The following is a 24139-nucleotide window of genomic DNA, read 5'->3' on the forward strand; positions in this document are numbered from 1 at the left end:
AGGCAGGAGAATCACTAGAACCAGGAGGTGGAGGTTGCAGTAAGCCGAGATGGCACCACTGCACTCCAGCCTGGGTGACAAGAGCTAGACTCAAAAAAAAAAAAAAAAAAAAAAAAAAAAAATTGACTGATGGAAAAATAGGATGCTTTGGTTAAAATTTCATTGATGAAGAAGATAAATGTAGAGTACTTCTTGTTGAGAAAGATGAGCAGGCTTTAATACTCAGTAACAATTTAAGACATCTACTAAGCTCTCATTTGCTAAGAATTTTTTCTGTACTAAACTCTTGTTTAGAATAAGGCATTCACTGTTATAAAGAATTACATGTCAACCAACGAACCTCAACGATTCTAAACTATTTTTTACTTATTAAAATGCATCTTGCGTTCCAGCTAAATTCTGAGACATATGTTGGAGGACATAAATTTCCACTAGGTGGCAGAATGCTACCAGGAAGGAAGACAGATTTATAAAAATGAAAATTTACTCAAGATGCTGATCAAACTTCAAATGTGTAGCTTTAAAAAAAAAATCAAAGCAAAAAAACACAAAAAAAATTAAAAATTAAAATCACAATATAAATCAGAAAATCTAGATTGTAACATTGTCTTTACAGATGCACTAAATATGTATTAATTACCAAGAAAATTCATTCTATAACTTTGGTTGTAAAACGGAAAGGCTAAAAAGCTGAGATGATTTCAATATTTGCTTTTTTCCCCATGACAAGTTTAAATGGAGGACAGAAAAATACTTAAAATAACCTTTATTAGTAGTGGCTCACTATTATGACTTTAAAGCACAGTCAGATCACACAATCTTGGGGGTATTGTATTTTAAAAAAGACAAAGAAAGTCTGTAAACAGTCCAGATTTTAAAGGAAGCTATAAGAAAATACAACTAAATGCAATATTTGATCCTAGACTGAATCCTGTGCTGGAGGTAAGAAAATGCTATAAAGAATATTATTGGATCAACTGACAAAATTAGAATATGGACAACTGACATAAAAGTATGTTGTCAATATTAAATATACTTAAGTTGATAAATGAACTATGGTTATTTAAGAGACCAATATTCTTAGTATAATATTTGGGGTAAGAGGGTATTACATATGCAAATTATCCTCACATGGTTAAGAAAACTTGCATATATAATGAGTGAGTTGAATAAACCTGGGAACCAGGACAGGCAGGGCAAGGATGAGGAAGGGAGTTGACACTAGGTGAATCCTGATGAGGGGATAAACTGAAAAACTCTTCATACTATTTTCTTGCAACCTTGCTTTAGTTTAAAATTTTCCTCAAATAAAAGAGTTTTAAACTTAAAGGTATGTTCAGTTTTGATTTTCCAATTTTCATATTTAAAAAGAGTATCTCAAGTAATCCCAGTGCTTTGGGAGGCTCAGGCAGGAGAATCACTTGAGTTTGAGCCCCATCTGTTCAACACAGTAACACCCTGTCTCTACAAATTTTTTAAAAACCTAAGCCAGGCATCATGGTGTACACCTATAGCATTAACTACTTAGGAGTAAAACATGAAGACTGCTTGAGCCCAGGAGTTTGAGACTGCAGTGAGCTGTGATCACGCCAATGCACTCCAGCCTCGGTGACCAAGTGAGACTCTGTCTCTTAATAATAATAATAAATTAAATAATTAAAAAGAACCAGGCACAGTGGCTCACAACTGTAATCCCAGCATTTTGGGAGGCTGACGCGGGTGGATCACAAGGTCAGGAGTTCGAGACCAGCCTGGCCAATATGGTGAAACCCCGTCTCTACTAAAAATACAAAAAGTAGCTGGGCATGGTGGCATACGCCTGTAGTCCCGGCTACTAGGGAGGCTGAGGCAGGAGAATCGCATGAACCCGGGAGACAGAGGTTGCAGTAAGCTGAGACCCAGCCACTGCACTCCAGCCTGGGTAACAGAGAGCGACTTCATCTCAAAAAAATAAATAAATAAAATAAAAATAATAGTGATTCCATTCCTTAAGTACAAAAATAGAATAATTCTTGCTATGTCTCTATAATTGGTTTTATATTTGTTTCATTCAAAGGTTATTTTTAAATTGAATGGCAAACTATCCATTGAGTAACAACTTTTTTTTTTTTTTTAAGACAGGTTCTTACTGTGTCACCCAGGCTGAAGTGCAGTGGCACAATCTCAGCTCACTGCAACCTCGGCTTCCCAGGCTCAAGCAATCCTCCTGCCTCAGTATCCCAAGCAGCTGGGATAACAGGTGAGCACCACCACGCCCAGCTAATTTTTGTATTTTTTGGAGAGAGGGTCTCACCAAGTTGCCCAGGCTGGTCTTGAACTCCTGGGTTCAAGTTATCTGCCTGCCTCAGCCTCCCAAAGTGCTGGGATTACAGGTATGACCCACCACACCCAGTCTACATTTCTTTATTTTAAATATGTAATTTATTCCACATTCTAGATATTATTTCCTTACTTTGGCTTTTGTCTATAAGCTGAATCCCTGAAACAAATGGATAAACTATTCGGTGGATAACAGCACTTCTTTAATTTGAAATATATAATTTCGCCTATATTCTCAATATTATTTCCTTTCTTTGGTATTAAGTTGGTATTAAATATAAGGGGTCTACCACGTAATAGGTGGTCAATAAATGTCTTGAATAAATATTGAACACATATAAAAGCAACATTCAACCTACTAAATCATAGTATAGAATTTTCCTTTATTCTGATCTATAACAATCATTCAGTGCAATCCTACTGCTTTAAACTCTTTAAATGTTTACTTCTACAGTTGATATACAGTGTTATAATAAATTCTGGCAGCATAAATTAAATCAATAGAAAAACTAAGCCATGACAATCTCTTAATATGCAAAAAAATTAATAAGTACAAATATCAGTTTAAACCAGAAACGCAGATCATTTGTGTTAAGTCAATGTTTATGTGCATATAATGAAACCTAAATATGTCTACCTATATCCATAGACACATGCAGCTTTTTCTCTTGATCTCACAAAACAAGCTACACTGTACACATAAGCCTGTGCCATCTTCCTGCTACCAGACTTACTCCTTCACAGAGTCAAACCTAATTATCCAAAAAGGTACTAAGGGAAGGCTGGCAGGGGTGCCTCATGCTTGTAATCCCAGCACTTTGGGAGGCCAAGGTGGGCGGATCACCTGAGGTCGGGAGTTTGAGAGACCAGCCTGACCAATGTGGAGAAACCCCATCTCTACTGAAAATACAAAATTAGCCAGGGACGGTGGTGCATGTCTGTAATTCCAGCTACTCAGGAGGCTGAGACAGAATTGCTTGAACCTGGGAGGTGGAGGTTGCGGTGAGCCAAAATCGGGCCTGGGCAACAAGAGTGAATTCTGTCTCTCAAAAAAAAAAAAAAAAAAAAAAAAAAACCTAAGGGAAAATAACTTAAAATCATGAAAAAGGTGCTTACCCAAACATGAAGGTATAATTATTTAAGATATAAAATATTTCTATCTTATTTTTGTTTTGTTTTGTTTTGCTTTTGAGACGGAGTCTCACTTTGTCACCCAGACTGGAGTGCAGTGGCACGATCTCAGTTCACTGCAACCTCCGCCTCCCGGGTTCAAATGATTGTCTTGCCTCAGCCTCCCGAGTAGCTGGGATTATACGTGTGTGCCACCACACCTGGCTAATTTTTGTATTTTCAATAGAGTCAGGGTTTCACCAAGTTGGCCAGGCTGGTCTCGAACTCCTGACCACAACTGATCTGCCCGCCTCAGCCTCCCAAAGCGCTGCAATTACAGGCATGTGCCACCATGTCCAGTCTCTATCTTGGTTTTTCAGGAATAGGTTGGGTAGATTTGTAGTTCTTAATTAGACATGGACAAACCTTAGGTACATTACTGTATAACTGTATAAGACACCACAATGTCTAAGAATAAATGACAAATTGTTTTACAACAAAAAGCGAAGTAGAGCAAACATCTCCTGAATTTCATTAAACTAAAGAAAAAGCTCAATATGAGAAATAAAAAAGCATTTTTGGTCCCCAAAGTAATAATTTCAACATATACAATATTATATTCCTGAGCACAAATGACTATGACAAACCCTTCAGGTAGTTTTCTATTTGGTATTAATCTTAGTTATAAACAAAAAATCAAAAATGGCATTTGTTTTAGTTGCCATACCTGTTGTCTCCTTCTCATTGGGGGGATGTTAGTTTGGTAGATTACTCATTTTAAGATATAAAAGGTAAATGTCTAGCACACACTAGATCTAGATCACTTTCAGTCAACAGTCAAGAATGAAGATGAGAGAGGGGAGCAAGGCATGTACCAAGACCATGAAGTTCTTAACCGGTAAGAAACATGGATCAATAACTGCCTGAGACTAGCTTACAGTTTTACATCTTAAATTACAACCCATCTAGTTTGGAGAATATATGGAGTTGATAAAATCCATCTTCAAAGGGGAAATAATATAGCACAACAGTCTCACAGTAAGTTTGATTATAAGAACAGTCTAGGCCAGGCGCGGTGGCTCACACCTGTAATCCCAGCACTTTGGGAGGCCGAGGCGGGTGGATCACCTGAGGTCAGGAGTTCAAGACCAGCCTGGCCAATATGGTGAAATCCCATCTCTACTAAAACTACAAAAATTAGCTGGGTGTGGTGGCATGCACATGTAGTTCCCACTACTCGGGAGGCTGCGGCAGGAGAAAAGCTTGAACCCGGGAGGCGGAGGTTGCCAGTGAGCCAAGACCGCTCCACTGCACTCCAGCCTGGGTGACAGAGTGAGACTCTGCCTAAAAAAGAAAAAAAAATAACAGTCTATTAACATAAAGTCCCTTCTTAATTCTGACTCCCTACAATTAGATATTATCACCGATAGTTGAATATAAAAGAAATTAGGGCCTATACTTGCCCCCAAGTAATCTGTCCTCCTGAAGTTATATCATACATCCAACTGTGAGATGCATCCATATTTTGAAGTTTCCACTGCACCTCTAATGCACTTCCAAGAAGATACACAATCCAGTCTCAGAAGCCTTTTCAAGCCCCTGGCCCCAAAGTATTGAAAAGAACTAGAAGGAGGAACTTCTCGTTTTATCAGAATTCAAAGGCTAAAACCGAGTCAATCTTTCAATATAAACTCTACTACCCAGATCCATAAGCCATTTTTACAACTATTTTCCTTATCTAAAATGTTTCTACTAAAAAAAGTTCTATGCTACACTACTTAAATGTATTAAATATGGTAATGCACACTAAGACTGCATTTTAAAAAAGGCTGGGCGGGGTGGCTCACGCCTGTAATCCCAGCACTTTGGGAGGCCAAGGTGGGCGGATCACCTGAGGTCTGGAGTTCAAGACCAGCCTGACCAACATAGTAAAACCCCATCTCTACTAAAAATACAAAATTAGCCAGGCGTGGTGGCACATGCCTGTAATCCCAGTTACTTGGGGGGTTGAGACAGGAGGATTGCTTGAACCCAGGAGGTGGAGGTTGCAGTGAGCAGAGATTGTGCCACTGCACTCCAGCATTGCACTCCAGCCTAGACAACAAAAACGAAACTCGGTCTCAAAAAACAAACAAACAAACAAACAAAAACCTGCATTTAAGCAATATATTCTATGCAATTACTTTTTTTTGGAAGGGGGGTGCAGTGGTGCAACCTCAGCTCACTGCAACCTCCACCTCCCGGGTTCAAGCAATTCTCCTGCCTCAGCCTCCCAAGTAGCTGGGACTACAGGCGCCTGCCACCACCCCGGCTAGTTTTTGTATTTTTAGTAGAAATGGGGTTTTACCATATTGGTCAGGCTGGTCTCAAACTCCTGACCTCAAGTGATCCACCTGCCTCGGCCTCCCAAAGAGTTGGGATTACAGGCGTGAGCCACCGCGTCTGGTCACAATTACTTTAATGTAGAATAGTAACAATTAGAATACCTTTCAATGCTATCAAAATCTAATGCTATTTCTATATTATATGAAAAAGTTCAAAGTATATCCATAAGATTTAAAATGAACAAGTATCTTAAAACAACTGGATAGAATGTTTCCTATAAATACTATAGGCCTTTCTATACGTAACATTCAAGCTATGGAACATGCTGAAGCTTAGACATCAACGGAATATATAATAAATTGCTAGAAAATGAACTTTCATGGAATAACTAATTAAAGCTAAAAAGCAGCAAAGGATTATACCTGCTAGCTCAAAAACCATGAAAATTTTGGTATTAGGCTTAGCAGCACTTATCAGCTTTCCTTTTGGTTATTTGGGATTAAGACAGGAGGGAAAAAGTTTGATTATACTCAGCAAATTAGCCAAATGGACAAGGATACAGGAAATACTCCAGGTCCAAAAGGAAAAGATATCAATCAACACTACCAGTGTTCATTAGGCATGCAAGAAGTTATTTTGGGGGACCTAAGAAAAGCTATACTGTGCCAAAACAGGAGATGGGTTATCCAGTAAATCTAAATTGACATAGGGACCAACTAAAATGGTTTACTTTTCCTGAATTAATAAGGGAGAAATGAGGAGATAATTTTGTGGTAGTACAATGCTAGGCATCTCACATACACTGGATAATTTATTTACCAGGACCCTCCAGAGTATGTATTACTACAATAGTCCCATTTTACAGATAGGGAAATGGCTAAATAACTTTCCACTAGATCACACACAGACTCTGGATGGCAGAGCTAGAACTACAATATTTTTTCAGACTTCATAACCAACAAAATATGTATCAAATGTTTCTTGGGCATTTTATTCCACCCCCAAACACCACCAAAACAAGCCATTTATACCACTGAATCACACTATAGCCAACCAGTTAGCCAGAAAATTTCTCAGCTTATCAGTAAGAACACTGAGAGGTTATGACAGCCATAGTTTAGGGGCATGCAGTATTAGGGACAGAGGCAAGGAGTTGCTCAAGCTTAGCAGATACTAATGCTCCCCTCAAGCACCTTACCTAACCATTACCCTCCAAAGTCACTAAACTGCCCTTTGTGGTGTTCTAATATTACCCATGACCCTTACTTCCACTTGAGATGGTCAATGGCTCACATAGCAAAAGGAAAATTTGAGATCGAAAAGTACAAACTATACCCTAAAATGGTCAGTCAAGTATTGTTATTCTTTGGTTTGCTATGATGAAATGGTGGAGCTACTTGACTATCCCAGCAGCAATTTAGTTTATCCATGAGGCTTGTTTCCCTAACTTATATAAGGTATGATTAAATACACTAATTAGAGAGAGGTTTGGTGTATTTCTTGAGAATCACAGTAACTTAGGGAAATTTTTTCAAACAGCTATGGATCTGAACTGGTTTATTAAAAACTGCTTCAAGCAATATGTAAAGCAGAGACTGCTCAAGTCAATCAGAAAAACAAGTTCTTGAGAAGAATGAGACAGTCATACATAAAAGTTCTACCCAAAACTCAAATTCCAAATTCTCAAATTCCTAATTAGGCAACTTAGAAAATAACTACCACTAGTTAACACAAGGGCTTAATTTTACAAGGTTTTTTTCTCTACCCTAAAAATATCAGTAAGTTTCTTAATCTTCTTTCAATCCGTCATTCATACCCTTACAAATAAAATAAGAGGAGCTCCCAGAGAACTGGTACCATGGAGAAAGAACTGAAGACAAATATAACATGTGTGTGTAAGGGACAGGAGAAGGCAAGGAAGAGACAAGTTCATAAACATGGAACTGTTATAAAAGCTTCCTCCTCAATTGGATGACTCTTCCAGTTAGTATCTCCTATCTTTGTTTCCTTTCAGTTCTGGTAAGGAAGTTAAGAGCTCTGAGGAGATAAGCAGGAGAGGAAATAAAATTTTTTTTATTTTTTTATTTTTTTTAAGACAGAGTCTTGCTCTGTTGCCCAGGGACAGAGCAAGTGGCAGTGGCACAATCTCAGCTCACTGCAACCTCTGCCTCCCAGGTTCAGGCAATTCTCCTGCCTCAGCCTCCCAAGTAGCTGGGATTACAGGTGCCCACCACCACGCCCAGCTAATTTTTATATTTTTAGTAGAGATGGGGGGGTTCACCATCTTGGAAAGGTTGGTCTCGAACTCCTGACCTCATGATCCACTGGCCTCAGCCTCCCTAAGTGCTGGGATTACAGGCGTGAGCCACTGAGCATGGCCTACTTATTTATTTTTCTTTTGCTTCCTCATCCTCTGCCAGAGAGAGTGAAATTTTTTATATCCTTTTGTTTTGTGGCTAATTTGCTATAATGTTTTGTAGGATAAAGTATAACAACACAATCCTTTTTTTTTTTCCCCAATTTAATTCCATTTCAGCTCAAACATTTTGCATGCCCAGAATCATTTTAGGCCCAGAAAACAGAGATAAATGTCACTACCAACTATGAGAACTCTCAGGCTAGCAGAACAGGAAAAGAGAAAAACAATTAAATTGGATAAGTGTTTAAAAAAAAAAAAAAAAGGAATCGTATGAACACAATGAATAGCAAAGCTAGGAGCCTACAGTTTTTAGAAACAAAACATAAACATGGTATCTACAAGAAGAACTACCTTGGTGGAGACATATACAAGAAAACAGTACAACCTCAGTTCTTGGTAATTTCTTCTCCACTATCTTTCCTTTATAATGTCAGCATATTGGGTGAAGGGCTAGCAAGAAACAATAAAACATCCAATTTTTAATATATAAATTGAACAGAAAAGCATCTGAATGTAAATTATTTTATGCACAAGGTTCCATTCTCTCTTCCTTTTTGCTTATTTATGTTCCAGTTTAAACCTGATGACGTTGAATTCAAACATAAACTCCCCAGAGAGTAGAGTGCCAGAACTGGGCATACCAATTAGCCAACTCAGGTGTTAGTTGCAACTGGAAGCTTGCTGCCAAGAGACTTCTCAACCTCTACGTGAGCAACAGAGTTGAAGTTCACAGATATACACTGTACAGAGGGAGTTAAGGAAGCCAATTCCATCTAAACCTAAATCAAATTACCCTCTCCTGACAGCATACTAACTAGCTGGGTAACTCTTGTTTTAAAGGTTCCACTGACTTCTACAATTTAATACACTGAACCTATCTCATATACAAGAACAGACTTAAGTCTGAGCTTCATAAACTTGAATTTGGCTTCAGTTTAATCAACCTGTTACCAGTCATACTTCTTCCTCATCAATCACCACCAGCAACCACCAAAATGATTTTTATACTAAAAGTTTTTAATAAAGGTAACTGAAACATTTCCTTTATTTTAACCTTAAGTCACTGTTTTTTTTTTTAAATCTTTCCCACACCGCTTTTCCATCTAGAATATTCTTGCCCTTCAAGATTAATTTGCACCTCTGGTAAAACCATCCCCAACTCTCCCAATTAGACAAAGTTTTCCCTTCTTTATCCTAAGCATTTTCCATACTTTTACTATAACATTTTATATATTACACTATTTCTGTCTCTGCTTCCTACCTTGTAAGCTCTAAACCATTGTATAAACTTGTATGTAACTCTATTTTATTACAAACTCTTTTTTTTCACTACCACCATTCCTCTTCTCTTTTCCAACTCCAGTTCTCTTTTGCCTTCCCATCAGCTATACTTTTGACTAACTCCATATCTTCTTAAAAGACACAGAAGGTTCTCCTTTTACAGAGTTAAAAAGAGGTAATTTGGCTGGGCATGGTGGCTCACAGTTGTAATCCCAACACTTTAGGAAGCCAAGATGGAAGGGCAGCTTGAACCCGGGACTTCAAGACCAGCCTGCGCAACATGGCAAAACCCCTTCTCTACAAAAAATACAAAACATTTAGCCGAGCATGGTGAAGCACACCTGTAGTCCCAGCTACTCAGGAAGCTGAGGTGGGGGTATCACCTGAGCCCAGGAGGCAGAGGTTTCAGTGAGCCAAGGATCGCACCACTGCACTCCAGCCTGGGCAAAGGGAGTGAGACCCTGGTCTTGAGGAGCAGAAGGAGTGGGGCTTGTTTTGTTTTGTTTTTGAGATGGAGTCTTACTCTGTCGCCCAGGCTGGAATGCAGTGACACAATCTTGGCTCACTAAAACCTCCGCCTCCCAGATTCAAGCGATTCTCCTGCCTCAGCCTCCCAAGTAGCTGGGATTACAGGCAGCCACCAGTATACTCACCTCATTTTTGTATTATTAGTAGAAACGGGGTTTCGCCATATTGGCCAGGCTGGTCTCGAACTTCTGACCTCAGGTGACCCACCCGCCCCGGCCTCCCAAAGTCCTGGGATTACAGGCATGAGCCACTACGCCCGGCCAAGGAGGAGATTTTTAAAACCCCAGTATTGTGTACCACTTTTTACCTCTGGGGTTTGTAGTTTAATTTTCCTTCGACAGACATAAATATCTCTACATCAAAAGTAGTATTTATACCTAAGTTTGTCCCTGTGGCATATAATGAAAATATAAACAGCAGAGGAAGAAAGAGAGAAATAAAAATCAAAGATTTTAGCCATGCTAAGGTAAGTGAGAAAGAACTGGATAAAGAAGAGTGGTGGGGAGGGAGAAGTGGGTATGTGCACAGAGCAGAAATGAAACCTGATATAAATTAAATTAATAAGCAATAAAGATGTAAAGGAGAGATGATCACAGCATGTGCCCCATTCTCTTCTAATCTATTCTTTCCATCTACCTCACAGAGGAAAAGACAGTATTGAGAAATAAATGTTAAAGCTTAAGAGGTGACAACATTAGCCACCTGGTAACCAAACAGCTGAGAGCAGCAAGGATGGTACATAAAGTGTACCATGGTACACTAAGTAAACAATGAAGAGGGGGAATGGTAACCATGGTCAAAAGCAAGACAGATAAATACTCCTAAACCAGAGTGCTTGTAGAGTAAAAAACAAAATAACACACTTCCCCCTATAGTACTAAAGTTAGCCCTGTCCAGCAATATCAAAAATAGAGGATACAATGAGTTTGCTTACCTGCAACACTGATATTACAAAAATTACCATTGTAGAAATAAATGTAAAGCTAATAAAAGACTTTTGAGTTAATTTTTCAAAGAAAATATACTGAAGGTAGAACACAGACAGAGATGTCCTTCTTATAAAAGCAAAGAGGTTGGAGCAGATCTGTAACTCTAGCAACACAACATGGCAAGTCTGACTCACAAGACTTCCTGAATAGGTCATCATCTGTACTGCTGCTTAGTCTGTGGCTCAGTCCTTTCTTTCCTGACCTCACAGCTTGTTACTCTTCAACAATTATTAAATAACTTTAAATTCAAAATAATCCTTTTTTAAAAATGTTTCCGGGCCAGTTTCAGTAGCTCACACCTGTATCCCAGCAATTTGGGAGGCTGGGGCAAGAGGATTGCTTGAGCCCAGCAGTTTGAGACCAGCCTGGGCAACACAGTGAAATTCTGTCTCTGCAAAAACACCAAAATTAGCTGGGCAGCATGTGCCTGTGGTCCCAGCTATTCAGGAAGCTCAGGTGGGAGGATCACTTGAGCCCAGGAGGTCAAGTCTGCAGTGAACCATGATCACTACACTCTAGCCTGGGGGACAGAGCAAGACCCTATCTCAAAACAGTAACAATAATAATAGTTTCCACATCCCTAGAAGTTACGTGTCTGATAACAGAATTTGTCTTTTCAAGTAAATCTCTAAAGCCATTATTCATCTGATGACAACAATACAAATAATGAATAAGAAAATATATATCAAAAAGTTAAAAAATAAAAAAAGCTTTCAACATTATTTGCTTTCTGGAGGGTGAGTAAAAAGGTTAAAAGGTATCAAAACTGAAACTCAATAAAACACTTGACCCTCTCCATTCCTCTCTAAAAAATAGCTACAGTCTTATGTGGAGCTAAACATTTACACCATTAGGTCAAGATTGCTTCAGGGAAGAAATCTGCAGAAACTAAAAATATAAAATACTGAAAACAGGAGGAGAAGTACATCATTCAATTTTTGTTTTTTCTTGTTGCTATTCAAATGTTAGTTTCATGATCCACAACTTTTTTTTTTTTTTTTTTTTTTTTTTTTGAGACGGAGTCTCGCTCTGTCACCCAGGATGGAGTGCAGTGGCACAATCTCAGCTCACCGCAATCTCTGCCTCCTGGGTTCAAGGAATTCCCCTGCCTCAGCCTCCTGAGTAGCTAGGACTACAGGTGTGCACCACCATGCCTGGCTAATTTTTTGTATTTTAGTAGAGATGGGGTTTCACCATGTTGGCCAGGATGGTCTCAAACTCCCGACCTCGTGACATGATCCATAACTTTAAAGAGCTTTTTTTCTGTACTTCACAAAACCTGCCTATCCATGTCTAGTAAATGAAGCTGGGGGCACCTCATTGCTGTTAGAGAATATTTGAGGCAAGAAAATATTATGAACTTCTATAAAAGCATCCATACACCTAAACTGGTTAAAACCAAAACCTGCTTCACCAAGTATCTTAAGAGTGGTCACTGTTCAACATATTGGGTGTCATCCACATAGAAAAAAGAAATAGTATCCCCTATGCTAAGTGCTTGGTGTGGATGAATTGTTGATCAAAACAGGTATTTTTGCCTTCAAGGAGCTGATGACTCAGTGTCAGGAATTAACAAACTAGTAAGTAGATCATCAGAAATTGTACTATATGCTACAAAACGTCTTTATTTAAAATTAATGGCTGATCTGTGACTCAGAAACAGAAACAACTGAGTACCAGACAGAGCCTATAATGTTATACAGCTGTTCAAAGTCCTAAATCTCTATAGTAGGTATGTTTCTTACTAATAAAAGAAGTATATTCAGGTTAACAACTAAATGCCCCTGAAATTGGCCAAACTTCAGATTGGTTAGCTCAGACCTCCTCTGTATTTAAGCAGCACAGAATAGAGGCAGTTGTAGCAGGAACTGGGTGTGCTATAAGACACCAAATACAAGGTGAAAGGTTTAAGTCAATTGCTTCTAGAGTTCCAACCAAATTAACTAGATTTCAAGCCTTTTGATCTCAGGATTCCTTTACCTCTTAAAAACTGGAAACCTGTAATAACTTCTGCTATATGGGTTATGTCAGTATTCACTAATATTAGAAATTAAAACTTAGAAGCATTTGAAACATTCACTTTTTTTTTTTTTTTTTTTTTTTTTTTTTTTTTTTTTTTGTGGAGACAGGGTCTCAGCTCTCACCCAGGCTGGAGGGCAGTGGTGTGATCACGGCTCACTGTAGCTTCGATCTGCTGGGCTGAAGTGATCCTCCCACCTCAGCCTCCCAAGTAGCTGGAACCACAGGCATGTGCCACCATGCCCAGCTGGGTTTTTTTTAATTTTTAGTAGAGACAAGGTCTTGCTATGTTTCCCAGGCTGCTCTCTAACTCCAAGGCTCCGCCTTGACCTCCCAAAGTGTTGGAATTATAGGGATGAGCCACCACGCCAGACTCATTCACTTTTTTTGTTTGTTTTGTTTTTTGAGATGGAGTTTTGCTCTTGTCACCCAGACTGGGCTGGAGTACAATGCCGCAGTCCTGGCTCATTGCAACCTCCACCTCCCCAGTTCAAGCGATTCTCCTGCCCCAGCCTCCCAAGTAGTTGGGATTACAGTCGCCTGCCACCACGCCCAGCTAATTTTTGTATTTTTAGTAGAGACGGGGTTTCACCATGTTGGCCAGGCTAGTCTCAAACTCCTGACCCTCAGGTGATATACCTGCCTGGCCTCCCAAAGTGCTGGGATTACAGGCATGAGATGAGCCACTACACCTGGCCCTCATTCACTTTTTAAAGCCCATCGTATATTAACGTAAGTAACAATTTTTGCCAAAAAAAAAAAAAAAATTCTGAAACAATGAGAATTACACTGTTTACATATTTGCAAATAATAACCTGACTTACTAGAAAACAGTTATTTACTTCTGCATTCAATCTGGCACAATGTTATCTCAATTTAAGGATATAAAGAAAATCTGGCCTCACAAAGACATGTACTTGTAAAAGGAAAGACTATTTTAATAACCTTTTATAAGTAATTATGGATATTTCTTGATATTACACTAAAACAAGTGGTAATTTCTTAAAGATGAGTTTTATAGGAGAGAAAAAAATAATTTTTCCTCTACCCTATCTGAGTTCCTAGTTGGGTCAGACTCCTTAACAAAAGACAAAATAACAAGAGAAAATCAGAAATATAATAAATATACCTCACATATCCATGAGAGATACCCAGAGAAATGAGTAATGTCTTTTCATTTCTAAGAGGTGGCTTAGAATTCAGACTTCAGCTGAAACAAATAAAGAAGGGCACAGGGGCTGGGGAGCAATGGTTATGGAGAGGTGACCAACACCAAGAAAAGCATGGTAAACAACAGTAAGGCTTGTTATACAGATTTAAGTCTATGCCTTCTCCATTAGTAAGTTTCTAGTGATTGAGTCATCCTTTTCCTGGTAATGAGGAAGACACCCTTACAAGGGAGATTTCCTTTATAGATATAAATTTTCCCTTACAAAAGCGTAACTTCTACTCTGTTTTCAGAACTTCTCCTGTGTCTGCTTCTCAAAATAATGCTTACACCAAACAGGCATATTTTAGGGTGGCATATTCTAGTCTCCTACAGTTGCAAAGTAGAATCTGAAACCATATAAATGAATTTTCATGCTGTCTCATTAAAATGCACTGGGATCTAACTTGCACTCTGAACAGATCTTTAACCCATGCATCACCGTATAATCAAACACTGGGTCATTTAGATAATACTGGTTCACTGAGTTAAAGTAGATCTTCCAAATGCTGGTACATCTCATTACACAACTTTTTAAACCCATATTCATTAATGTCATCACCCATCTCATCAGGAAAGTAATAAAATGCTGTCATGCTCAGGGTGGCAGACTGAAGTTTACTTACTTATAATTTCACTTGAAGCTCAAATGTTATCACTGTCAACCAATACAGTCAGATGTTTTCCCTGTAGTGATAGGTTCACCTCACTCAGTTTCAAGACAGTCTCCAAATAACCAAGACTCAATAGCCATGGTTTGTCAGTCATTCAAGTAAAAATGGTGTTCCATGAAAAAAGTGGATACTTCAGTTCACAATGCAAACAACTGCGCAAGTGCTGTTCCTGGAGACAGCCATCATACTTTGGTAGGCAGAAGTCTTTGTGCACATTTTCCATTCTCATCACACAGAACATTAAAACAACAGTACTTAAAGGTACAGTGAAAGGTACTTAAGGAAAAAAGTGAATGAGGGCCAGGTGTAGTGTTGTTGCTTCATCATGGACAATCCTCAGATCCTCAGTGGAAAACTGATTTTTTTTTTCTTTATGAGCCCATGGCAGTGAAGAATGCAATGTCTACCTAAAAGCAGAGTCTGGTGCCACTGCCTTAATTCATGGTAAGGTGTCAGCAATTTTATGCATCACTGCGTTTCCACCATCAGTGCAAACACCAACAGGATGAAAATAGCAAATAACACATTAGCGTTATTATGAGAACAGTCCTAACCATGTAGACCCCTTAAAAGGTTGTCAGAGACTACCAGGGGTCCACGCACCACACATTGAGAGCCACTATATTAGATTAAGGTTGGGGCTGAGAGCCTGAGACTGGGTCTGGCTTCTCCAAGATACTCCACGTTCATATAATAAATATTTTAGGGCCAGGAGCAGTGGCTCATGCCTGTGACTCCCAACACTTTAGGAGGCTAAGGTAGGAGGGTCACTTGCCAGAAGTTCAAGACCAGCCTGGGCAACGTGGCAGGACCCTGTCTCTACAAAATACAAAAAAATTAGTCAGGTGCGGTGGTAAGTAAATAAAGCAAGTAAGTAGATAAGTAAGTAAATAAACAGATGCTTTAGTATCTACTATCTGCAGGTCTATATAAACAAGCCATGTTGTGAGATCAAAAGAACATGAAGATTTCCTGACAGGATGACAGAGAAATGCTGTTATCAATCAGCAACACCTTATCCCATTGCTCCAAATATAATAATGACAGATAAAACACGAATTCTGTATTAACTTCAAAAGACACAGTTATGCTCAAACATGACAAATATATTTGTGGACCACGACAGAGGGGAAACATAAAGCAATAAATTAGTAACTCCATGAACCCAACTGAGCTCCAAGACAAGAAACAAGCAAAGGCAGTCAGGAAATCAAATTATGCACAAGATAAGAAAACCAAAAGCAAGGCTCACAGGTAAAACGAAAAAATCTCATAGGTAGAAACCAAACAAAAAACTCATGAAAGGAAGGTGAAAAAAGGTATTATCAATAGCTAAAGTTATTATTTCAAACTGCCACAGGCAGTTGGAGAGGAAATAAAAAGTACTCTAAATAAAAGGTACTCTATATATATATACATATATATGTCTCATACACATACACACACACACACAAACAAAACCTAACTAATGCATATCACTGACATTGCAATAATACCTCAGAATTAGAATCCTAGATCTAGACTGAAAGCATGGTGGAAACGTATGAAGGCAACAAAAACAGAGGTATAGGTGACATACAGAAAAGAACACCAAAATAAAGGAAAAAAAATTAATTTCCCACTCAGCATATAAACTATAGACTAAATTTCTAAAGTGTATTTAAAAACAACTAATGGGCCGGGTACAGTGGCTCACACCTGTAATCCCAGCACTTTGGGAGGCCAAGGCAGGCGAATCACAAGGTCAAGAGATCAAGACCATCCTAGTCAACATGGTGAAACTCCGTCTCTACTAAAAATACAAAGATTAGCCGGGCGTGGTGGCACGCTCCTGTAGTCCCAGCTACTCAGAAGGCTGAGGCAGGAGAATCGCTTGAACCAGGGAGGTGGAGGTTGCAGTGAGCAGAGATCTCGCCACTGCACTCCAGCCTGAGCGACAGAGCAAGACTCCGTCTCAAAAAAATAAATAAAATAAAAATAAAAAATAACTGAACTAAGGAAGATAGTCAAGAAATTCATCAATATCAACAGATGAATTCAATGCTCACTAAAAATCTTGAAATTAGTTTAAAATAAATGTTTATGATCCTTAATGAGATAAAGAATTGGCCAGGTACAGTGGCTCAAGCCTACAATGCCAGCACTTTGGAAAGCTGAGACGGGAGGCTCACTTGAGTCCAGGAGTTTGAGACCAGCCTGGGCAACATAGCAAGCCCCCATCTCTATTTTTATAATAATAATTGAAAGCTATTAAAAATGATAAAAAGAAACAGAAGAATGGATGTTAAAAGAACTTATAAATAATTTGAAAAGATGGTATCATCAATTATCTGTGGCCAAACTCTAGACAGACATGGGATACTTGTCTGAAACTAAGAATCAATAGACAAGGTTAATTCCTAGACTGGACACACAAACACACATCATCAGTGAACAAGAAAACGACGGATCCAACTCAAATGAAGCATCGTGAAGTAAACAGGGAAAAAGAATACAGACTTGACAGCTGATTTGAGCCCAGCATGATCTTACCAAATTTACATCTCTGAACCTCAATTTCATCTTCTCTAAAATGGACATCCATCACCTTTACAAAGTTGTTGAAAGGATTAAAAACCATAGATAAAACAAAACCTCAGTGATGTCTGGCAAATGGTAGGCTCTCGAAAAATGGCTCCCTCAAGAACCGTATGATTTACAAACAGAATCAAGGTTATTAAGAAAAATGGAATTTGGCCTCTTAACTACAAAGTAACTAGGCCTACAACCTAGTTTACAATAAAAGATATTCATGTTTCCTAATTCCTATATTACTGATACGGACAAGAGACAGGGAAATAATGGGTAGGAGGCGGTTCCCTGGCAAAGGCCCTACTCAAGTCTGAAAACCCATGACCCCTAAATGAGAACTAGCATTCCTGTTTTCATGCCTAAAAGTTGCTTTTTGATCCACCACGCCCCCACATAAACCCCAAGCCCCTGGCTCCACAAGGAGACAAACAGAAGAGCAGAAGAACCGCAGAATGGCGCGGCAGAGAAAGAGAGAAGAGAAGGAACATCTGAACACTAAGAGGAGTTCGGCTGAGGACGGTCAGAGAGGATATGGGCCACTGGATGGCCAAATTCCAGGGGAAGATCATTTTCCCACTCCATCCACTTTCCAGCTCCTCATCCATTCCACTGACAGCCAGCTCCATCACTCAATAAAATCCCCACATTCACCATCCTCAAGTCCATGTGTGATCTGATTCTTCCTGGATGCTGGACAAGGACCAGAATACCAAGAAAGCTCTGAGCTGTTTAACACTTAAGCCGTCCATGGTCAGCAAAGCTAAAAGAGCATACTGTAACACATGCTCACTTGGGCTTCGGGAGTTGCAGACTCCCACCCCTGGACACTCCCATGAGGACAGAGCCCAGAGGCACTCGCCCCAGATTCGGCACCTGCCCGCATGCATGCTCCTCCTCCCAAAAGGGGTTTGAGAGCATGGAACAGATGAGCCACAGCCCTGTCGCACGTCCTGTGAGGGGGGTCAGGGAACTCTCTCATTAGCTGAAAAAATTAAGCAAATTGTCTAAATTTTGGTGCCTACAAGAGAATTCAAGAGATGCCTCATGCTAAGATCTTCAAATAAAGTTTTGGTAGTGGTCTTGAATTGTTCTTATGTCAGGCATTTAAAATGTTTTCTAAAAATCTCTCTGATATCATACATTTCTTTGTCAAAAGAATTTGTAGAAATGGAACTCTTATTAGGAAAGGCATTTTGGTTACAAGTCACTAAGGATTACTTCTTCCTCAAAAAATCATGTTAACGTTCATAACTGATCGCTCTGCAATTTTTTTTATGTAAAGACACTGGCAATTTAGCCTAAAAAAAGTCTCTTCACTATTCATCACTCTTAATAAGATGGCTTCCTTTCTAACCGCCAAAAGGAAAATGGAAAGAAACTCAGGCTTCTCATATTTCAAATAAGAGAGAGCTACTTATGGAAACACCAACAGTTTAGATGGTACCTTCACACCACAAACTAGACTTATCAAAAACCTAAGTAAAAATTCTCATACACAAAAATAAATTTCAACTTTCTTCTCAGCGCTTAGGAATCAAAGCCTTAAACTACTGAATCATGTCTAGAAATGAAAAGACAGTAGGATTACAGCTGTGCATGGCCAATTTATCTTCTGAAGTCAAAGCATGTCTCCTGTTACCTTGCAGCAAGTCAACGTGATCTGCATATCAATATATCAAATGATCACAGTATCTGAAACCGATACCAACCACAAAAGGTGTTATTTTAATTAACAAGTTGGCAACATTATGAGCTTTACAGTTTTTTCCTACAATTCTTTTTGAATTATCACAATTTAAAGAAAATTTTTAAAGGCTAAGAACCCAGACTTACAATTATGCCATTCCAATTCTATTTATGTCACCCTCCAGTAAAACAGCCCTATAAATAGCTTTGCAAAGAGAACAGCAATATACTAATAGTTGGCTTAGAAAAAAAGTTAATTTCTACAATTTAGTTTTCTACAATAGGACAAAATTTTATGGTAATGAAATTAAAGAAGGGCCAAATCAAACATTATATAACAAAAGGGCTATCTGGAATGTGTTACATTATTTGTAATAGCACAGAAACTATAAAAGATAAATTCCACGTAAATGAATTAAGTAGCCTACACTGCTGATCTTCCAAGTGCTTGTGTCCTCACATAAGTTTAATATATTGAGCTCACTAAAGATTTACACTTAGTTTTTTGTATTAATGACAAGCAATACATGATGGAAAATATATTTAAAGCTTAGGAACATATGTTGAGCATGTGTGCACATGCAAAGCTTTCAAAGTTGCTTTAAAATGTGAAAATGAATATGGCTCCCCCTGTTATCCTTGATAAATGTCAGCTGTCATGTACTCATGTCCAATACATACTGTTTTTCACAGAGCAGAGACCCAGAAAAGGCAATTTTGAACCTACCAGCTGCATGTAATGGTTATACATAAGCAAATTCTATTTGAGGTCAGAAGTTTAAAGGTTTTCAGTATCAACTTCTAAATAATGCAGGCTTTATATGTTAAACATTACACAGATTCAAAAGCATACTCTAATTAGAAGTTTTTGGAAACAGACAAAATCGTAAGAAGGCAATTACTCTAAAAGTTTGGCACATGAGAGACAGGGTTATTTATAAGAGTGATACAAACTGGACTATTTGTACAGCAGTTCACCTTTTATTAGATTATTGAGCTGATATTTAGGCCAATTCTATTTCTTAACTAAGTTACAAATTAAGTACTATAAAGCTATATTATTACCAATCTAACGATTTTCATGTCTATATCTGAAAGCTTAGCAGAAAGTAAACCGCCGTAACCTTTGGTCTTTGCTATGGTTTGAATATAGTTTATCTCCACAAAACTCATGTTGAGGCTTGGCCCCCGATGTTGTGGTATTCGGAAGTGGTGCCTTTAAGAGGCAATTAAGTCATTAAGATGGATTAATGCCTTTCTCACTCCCTTGAGTTCTTGCTCCCACAGGTTTGGACTAAAGAGTGGGTTGTTATAAAGTGAGACCCCGTCTTGTGTTAGTAACTTTGCACATGTCTGCTTCCCCTTCCACTTCTCCACCGTGGTGTTACGACATGGCACAAAGCCCTCACCAGAAGCTGACCAGATCTCAGACCTCCCAGATTCCAGAATCATGTGCTAAATAAACCTCTTTCTCTTTCTTTTATAAACTACTTAGTTTCTAACCCCAGAACACCAGAACACTAGAACACCAGAAAACAGACTAAGACATTCTTTGACTTTAATAATAAAATACAACTATCAATAGGAATTGTCTTTTGAAAGCATCCCCTGTAGAGTATGTGACCTATACTCAAAATAAATTACCTTTTACAGTAAGTTGTCATATGAGCAACACTAAATTCAAGATAGAATTTTTGCTTTTTTTTTTTTTTTTTTTGCCGGGCACAGTGGCTCATGCCCATAATCCCAACACTTTGGGAGGCCAAGGAAGGCAGATAGCTTGAGCCTAGGAGTTCAAAATCAGACTGGGCAACATGGCAAAACCCCATCTCTACCAAAAATACAAAAAATTAGCTGGGTGTGGTGGTGTACACCTGTAGTTCCAGCTACTTGGGTGGCTTAGGTGGGAGGACTGAGCTTGGGAGGTGGAGGCTGGAGTGAGCCAAGATCACATCACTGCACTAGAGCCTGGGTGACAGACTGAGACTCCATCTTCTCCAACCCTCCCCCCGCACCCCTGCCAAAAAAAAAAGACATTTAAGCTTTTAAAATTATAAATGCGGCCAGGTGCGGTGGCTCACGCCTGTAATCCTACCAGTTTGGGAGGCTGAGGCGGGGAGACTGTCTGAGGTCAGGAGTTTGAGACCAGTCTGGCCAACACAGTAAAACTGTCTCTACTAAAAATACAAAAGTTAGCCAGGTGTGATGGTGCACGCTGGTAATCCCAGCTACTCGGGAGGCTGAGGAAGGAGAATCACCTGAACCCAGGAGGCAGAGGTTGCAGTGAGCCAAGATCGTACCACTGCACTCCAGCCTGGCAATAGAGTGAGATTCCATCTCAAAAAAATAAAAAATAAAATAAAATAAAATAAAATAATATATATATGCATTAATAATCTCCTACATACTACCATAAAAACAAGTTACCTCCACATTTTAAATACAGTATCACTAGTCAGCAGTCTTCCTGCCATAGAAGATGACATTCTTAAAAGTTTAAAAAGTATATACAAAGGAAGTGAGAGAATTAGCCATCAGATCATCTCAAGTAAAATAATTGGAGCTTTTCTACTTGTAACTACTGCACTTAACTAGTACTAAACAGCAGATCTACCACGATTATGAATTTTTTGGTGAATTTTTCTAAAACTGTAGTTATAAACTTGAGAGCAAAAATTGATTTCTGGAGGCACTGCGCAAGATAGCCATAAGTATCTCACAAATGTTTAGTGGACAAATAGGAAAGTGGAGATGGATCGGGCATGGTCTTTTTAAGAATACAATCTTTTCAATGTAAACTTTCTTGACAAATGAAAAATATATGCTGCTGGAATTCAAATTGACTGTATAATTAAAGGATGACCTCTATAAAAAGACTGAATAAGGTTCTTTAAAAATTGAAGTAAGTGCAATTAACATGTTATTTTTGAAATCTAACAACGTTTGAGATACGAAATATTTTGAGATCAGTGTCATGAGGAAAGTAACAATATTTTTCTGTAAAATTTCTTTATGAAATCATAGTGCTCTTAGCAGTTTTGCATACATCAGCTAGATTCTTTAACAGCTTTACTGAGATACAATTCACATATCATATGCTTAAAGTGCACAACTGGCTTTTAGTATATTTCAAAGTTGTGTAACTCTCACTGTAATCAATTTTAGAACATTTTCTTTATTCCAAAAAGACCTCAACATCCCTCAGCTGTTACTACCCCCTGCTCCCATTCCCACCCGCTCAACCTCATATAACCCAATCTTCCACCCATTCACCCCTGCGCTTGGCAACCACTTACGTATTTTTGTCTTTATGGATTTACCTATTCAGGACATTTAATATAAATGGCATAACACAATATCTAGTTCTTTGTGACTGGCTTCTTATACTTAGCATAGTGTTTTCAAATACATCGACATTGTAGCACATATCGGTTCAGTCAAGCCTAGCTTAATGACAGGGATACTTTAGGAGAAATGTGTCTTTAGCCCATTTCATCATTATGCAAACATCACAGAGTGTCCCTTAACAAACCTAGATAATACAGCCTAAATCTAGGCTATACAGTATAGCCTACAGCTCCTAGGCAACAAAACTATACTGCATGTTAATATACTGAATACTGCAGGCAAGTGTAACACAATGGTATTTGTGTATCTAAGCATATCTAAATATAGAAAAGGTACAGTAAAAATACAGTATTATAATCTTATGGAACCACTGTCATATACATGGTCCTAATTCTTCACTGACTGAAACATTCACTGTTACATGCTACATGACTGTACTTCATTGCTTTTTATTTCTGGCTAATACTTCACTGTATGGATACACCACATTTTATTTATCCACTTATCAGCTGATGGAAATTTAAGTTGTTCTGCTATTACGAATACTCTTGCTATGAATATTTGTGTATAATTGTGTGATTATGTATATTCTTAAATGAGAAATCATGAGCACTAATAAAAAAATAGGTTTCAGCCAGGTGTGGTGGCTCATGCTTGTAATCCCAGCACTTTGGGAGGCCAAGGTGGGAGGATCACTTGAGGTCAGGGGTTCGAGACCAGCTTGGCCAACACGGTGAAACCCTGTCTCTACCAAAAACACAAAAATTAACCAGGCATGGTGGCATGCACCTGCAATCCCAGCTACTCAGGAGGCTGAGGCAGGAGAATCACTTGAACTCAGGAGGTGGAGGTTGCAGTGAACCGAGATTATGCCACTGCACTCCAGCCTGGGTGACAGAGCGAAACTCCATCTCAAAATAAAATAAAATAAAAACAGGCTTGATTATATATGCCAATGATGCTTCCAAAGTTCTCTAGCAAACAGTAAAGAAGCCAGGTTCTCTTTTTTTCTTTTTTTTTGAGACAGAGTCTCGCTCTCTTGCCCAGGCTGGAGTACAGTGGCACGATCTTGGCTCACTGCAAGTTCTACCTCCCAGGTTCATGCCATTCTCTTGCCTCAGCCTCCCAAGTAGCTGGGACTACAGGCGCCTGCCACCACGCCCAGCTAATTTTTTTGTATTTTTTATTTTGTATTTTTTAGTGAAGACGGGGTTTCACTGTGTTAGCCAGGATGGTCTCGATCTCCTGACCTCGTGATCCGCCTACCTCAGCCTCCCAAAGTGCTGGGATTACAGGCATGAGCTACCACGCCCAGCCAAAGCCAGGTTCTTTAAAAACATTTATTCTAAAAATCTAAAAACCAACCATGGAATCTTAACTATGATTAATATATTAACGGGCTCTAATGGTGAAAGCAGACAACACGCAAGAAGAGATGGGTAACGTAAGCAGAGAAATGAAAACTCTGAGGAGGAATCAAAAGGGAAGGTTAGGCCAGGAGCAGTGGCTCATGCCTGTAATCCCAGCACTTTGGGAGGCCAAGGCGGGTGGATCACCTGAGGTCAGGAGTTCAAGACCAGCCTGGACAACATGGGGAGACCCTGTCTCTACTAAAAACACAAAAAGTAGCTGGGCATGGTGGCGAGTACCGTAATCCCAGCTA

General features: G+C 38.9%; 1 protein-coding gene across 6 annotated transcripts in view; it reads right to left on the reverse strand.

Annotated features, from left to right (window-relative positions):
• NCOA3 (nuclear receptor coactivator 3) overlaps positions 1 to 24139 on the reverse strand; it is a 158288-nt gene that overhangs the window by 33039 nt on the left and 101110 nt on the right. Inside the window, exon 3 of one of the 6 annotated variants that reach the window (XM_050745126.1) lies at positions 8525 to 8623. The exons of the other annotated variants lie outside the window; for them this stretch is intronic. The gene's annotated coding sequence lies outside the window, so the exon portion shown is untranslated. The remainder of the gene's footprint in view (positions 1 to 8524; positions 8624 to 24139) is intronic. 6 annotated transcript variants of the gene reach the window in all.

Source organism: Macaca thibetana, chromosome 10, assembly GCF_024542745.1.
Source record: "Macaca thibetana thibetana isolate TM-01 chromosome 10, ASM2454274v1, whole genome shotgun sequence".
Lineage (NCBI taxonomy): Eukaryota > Metazoa > Chordata > Mammalia > Primates > Cercopithecidae > Macaca > Macaca thibetana.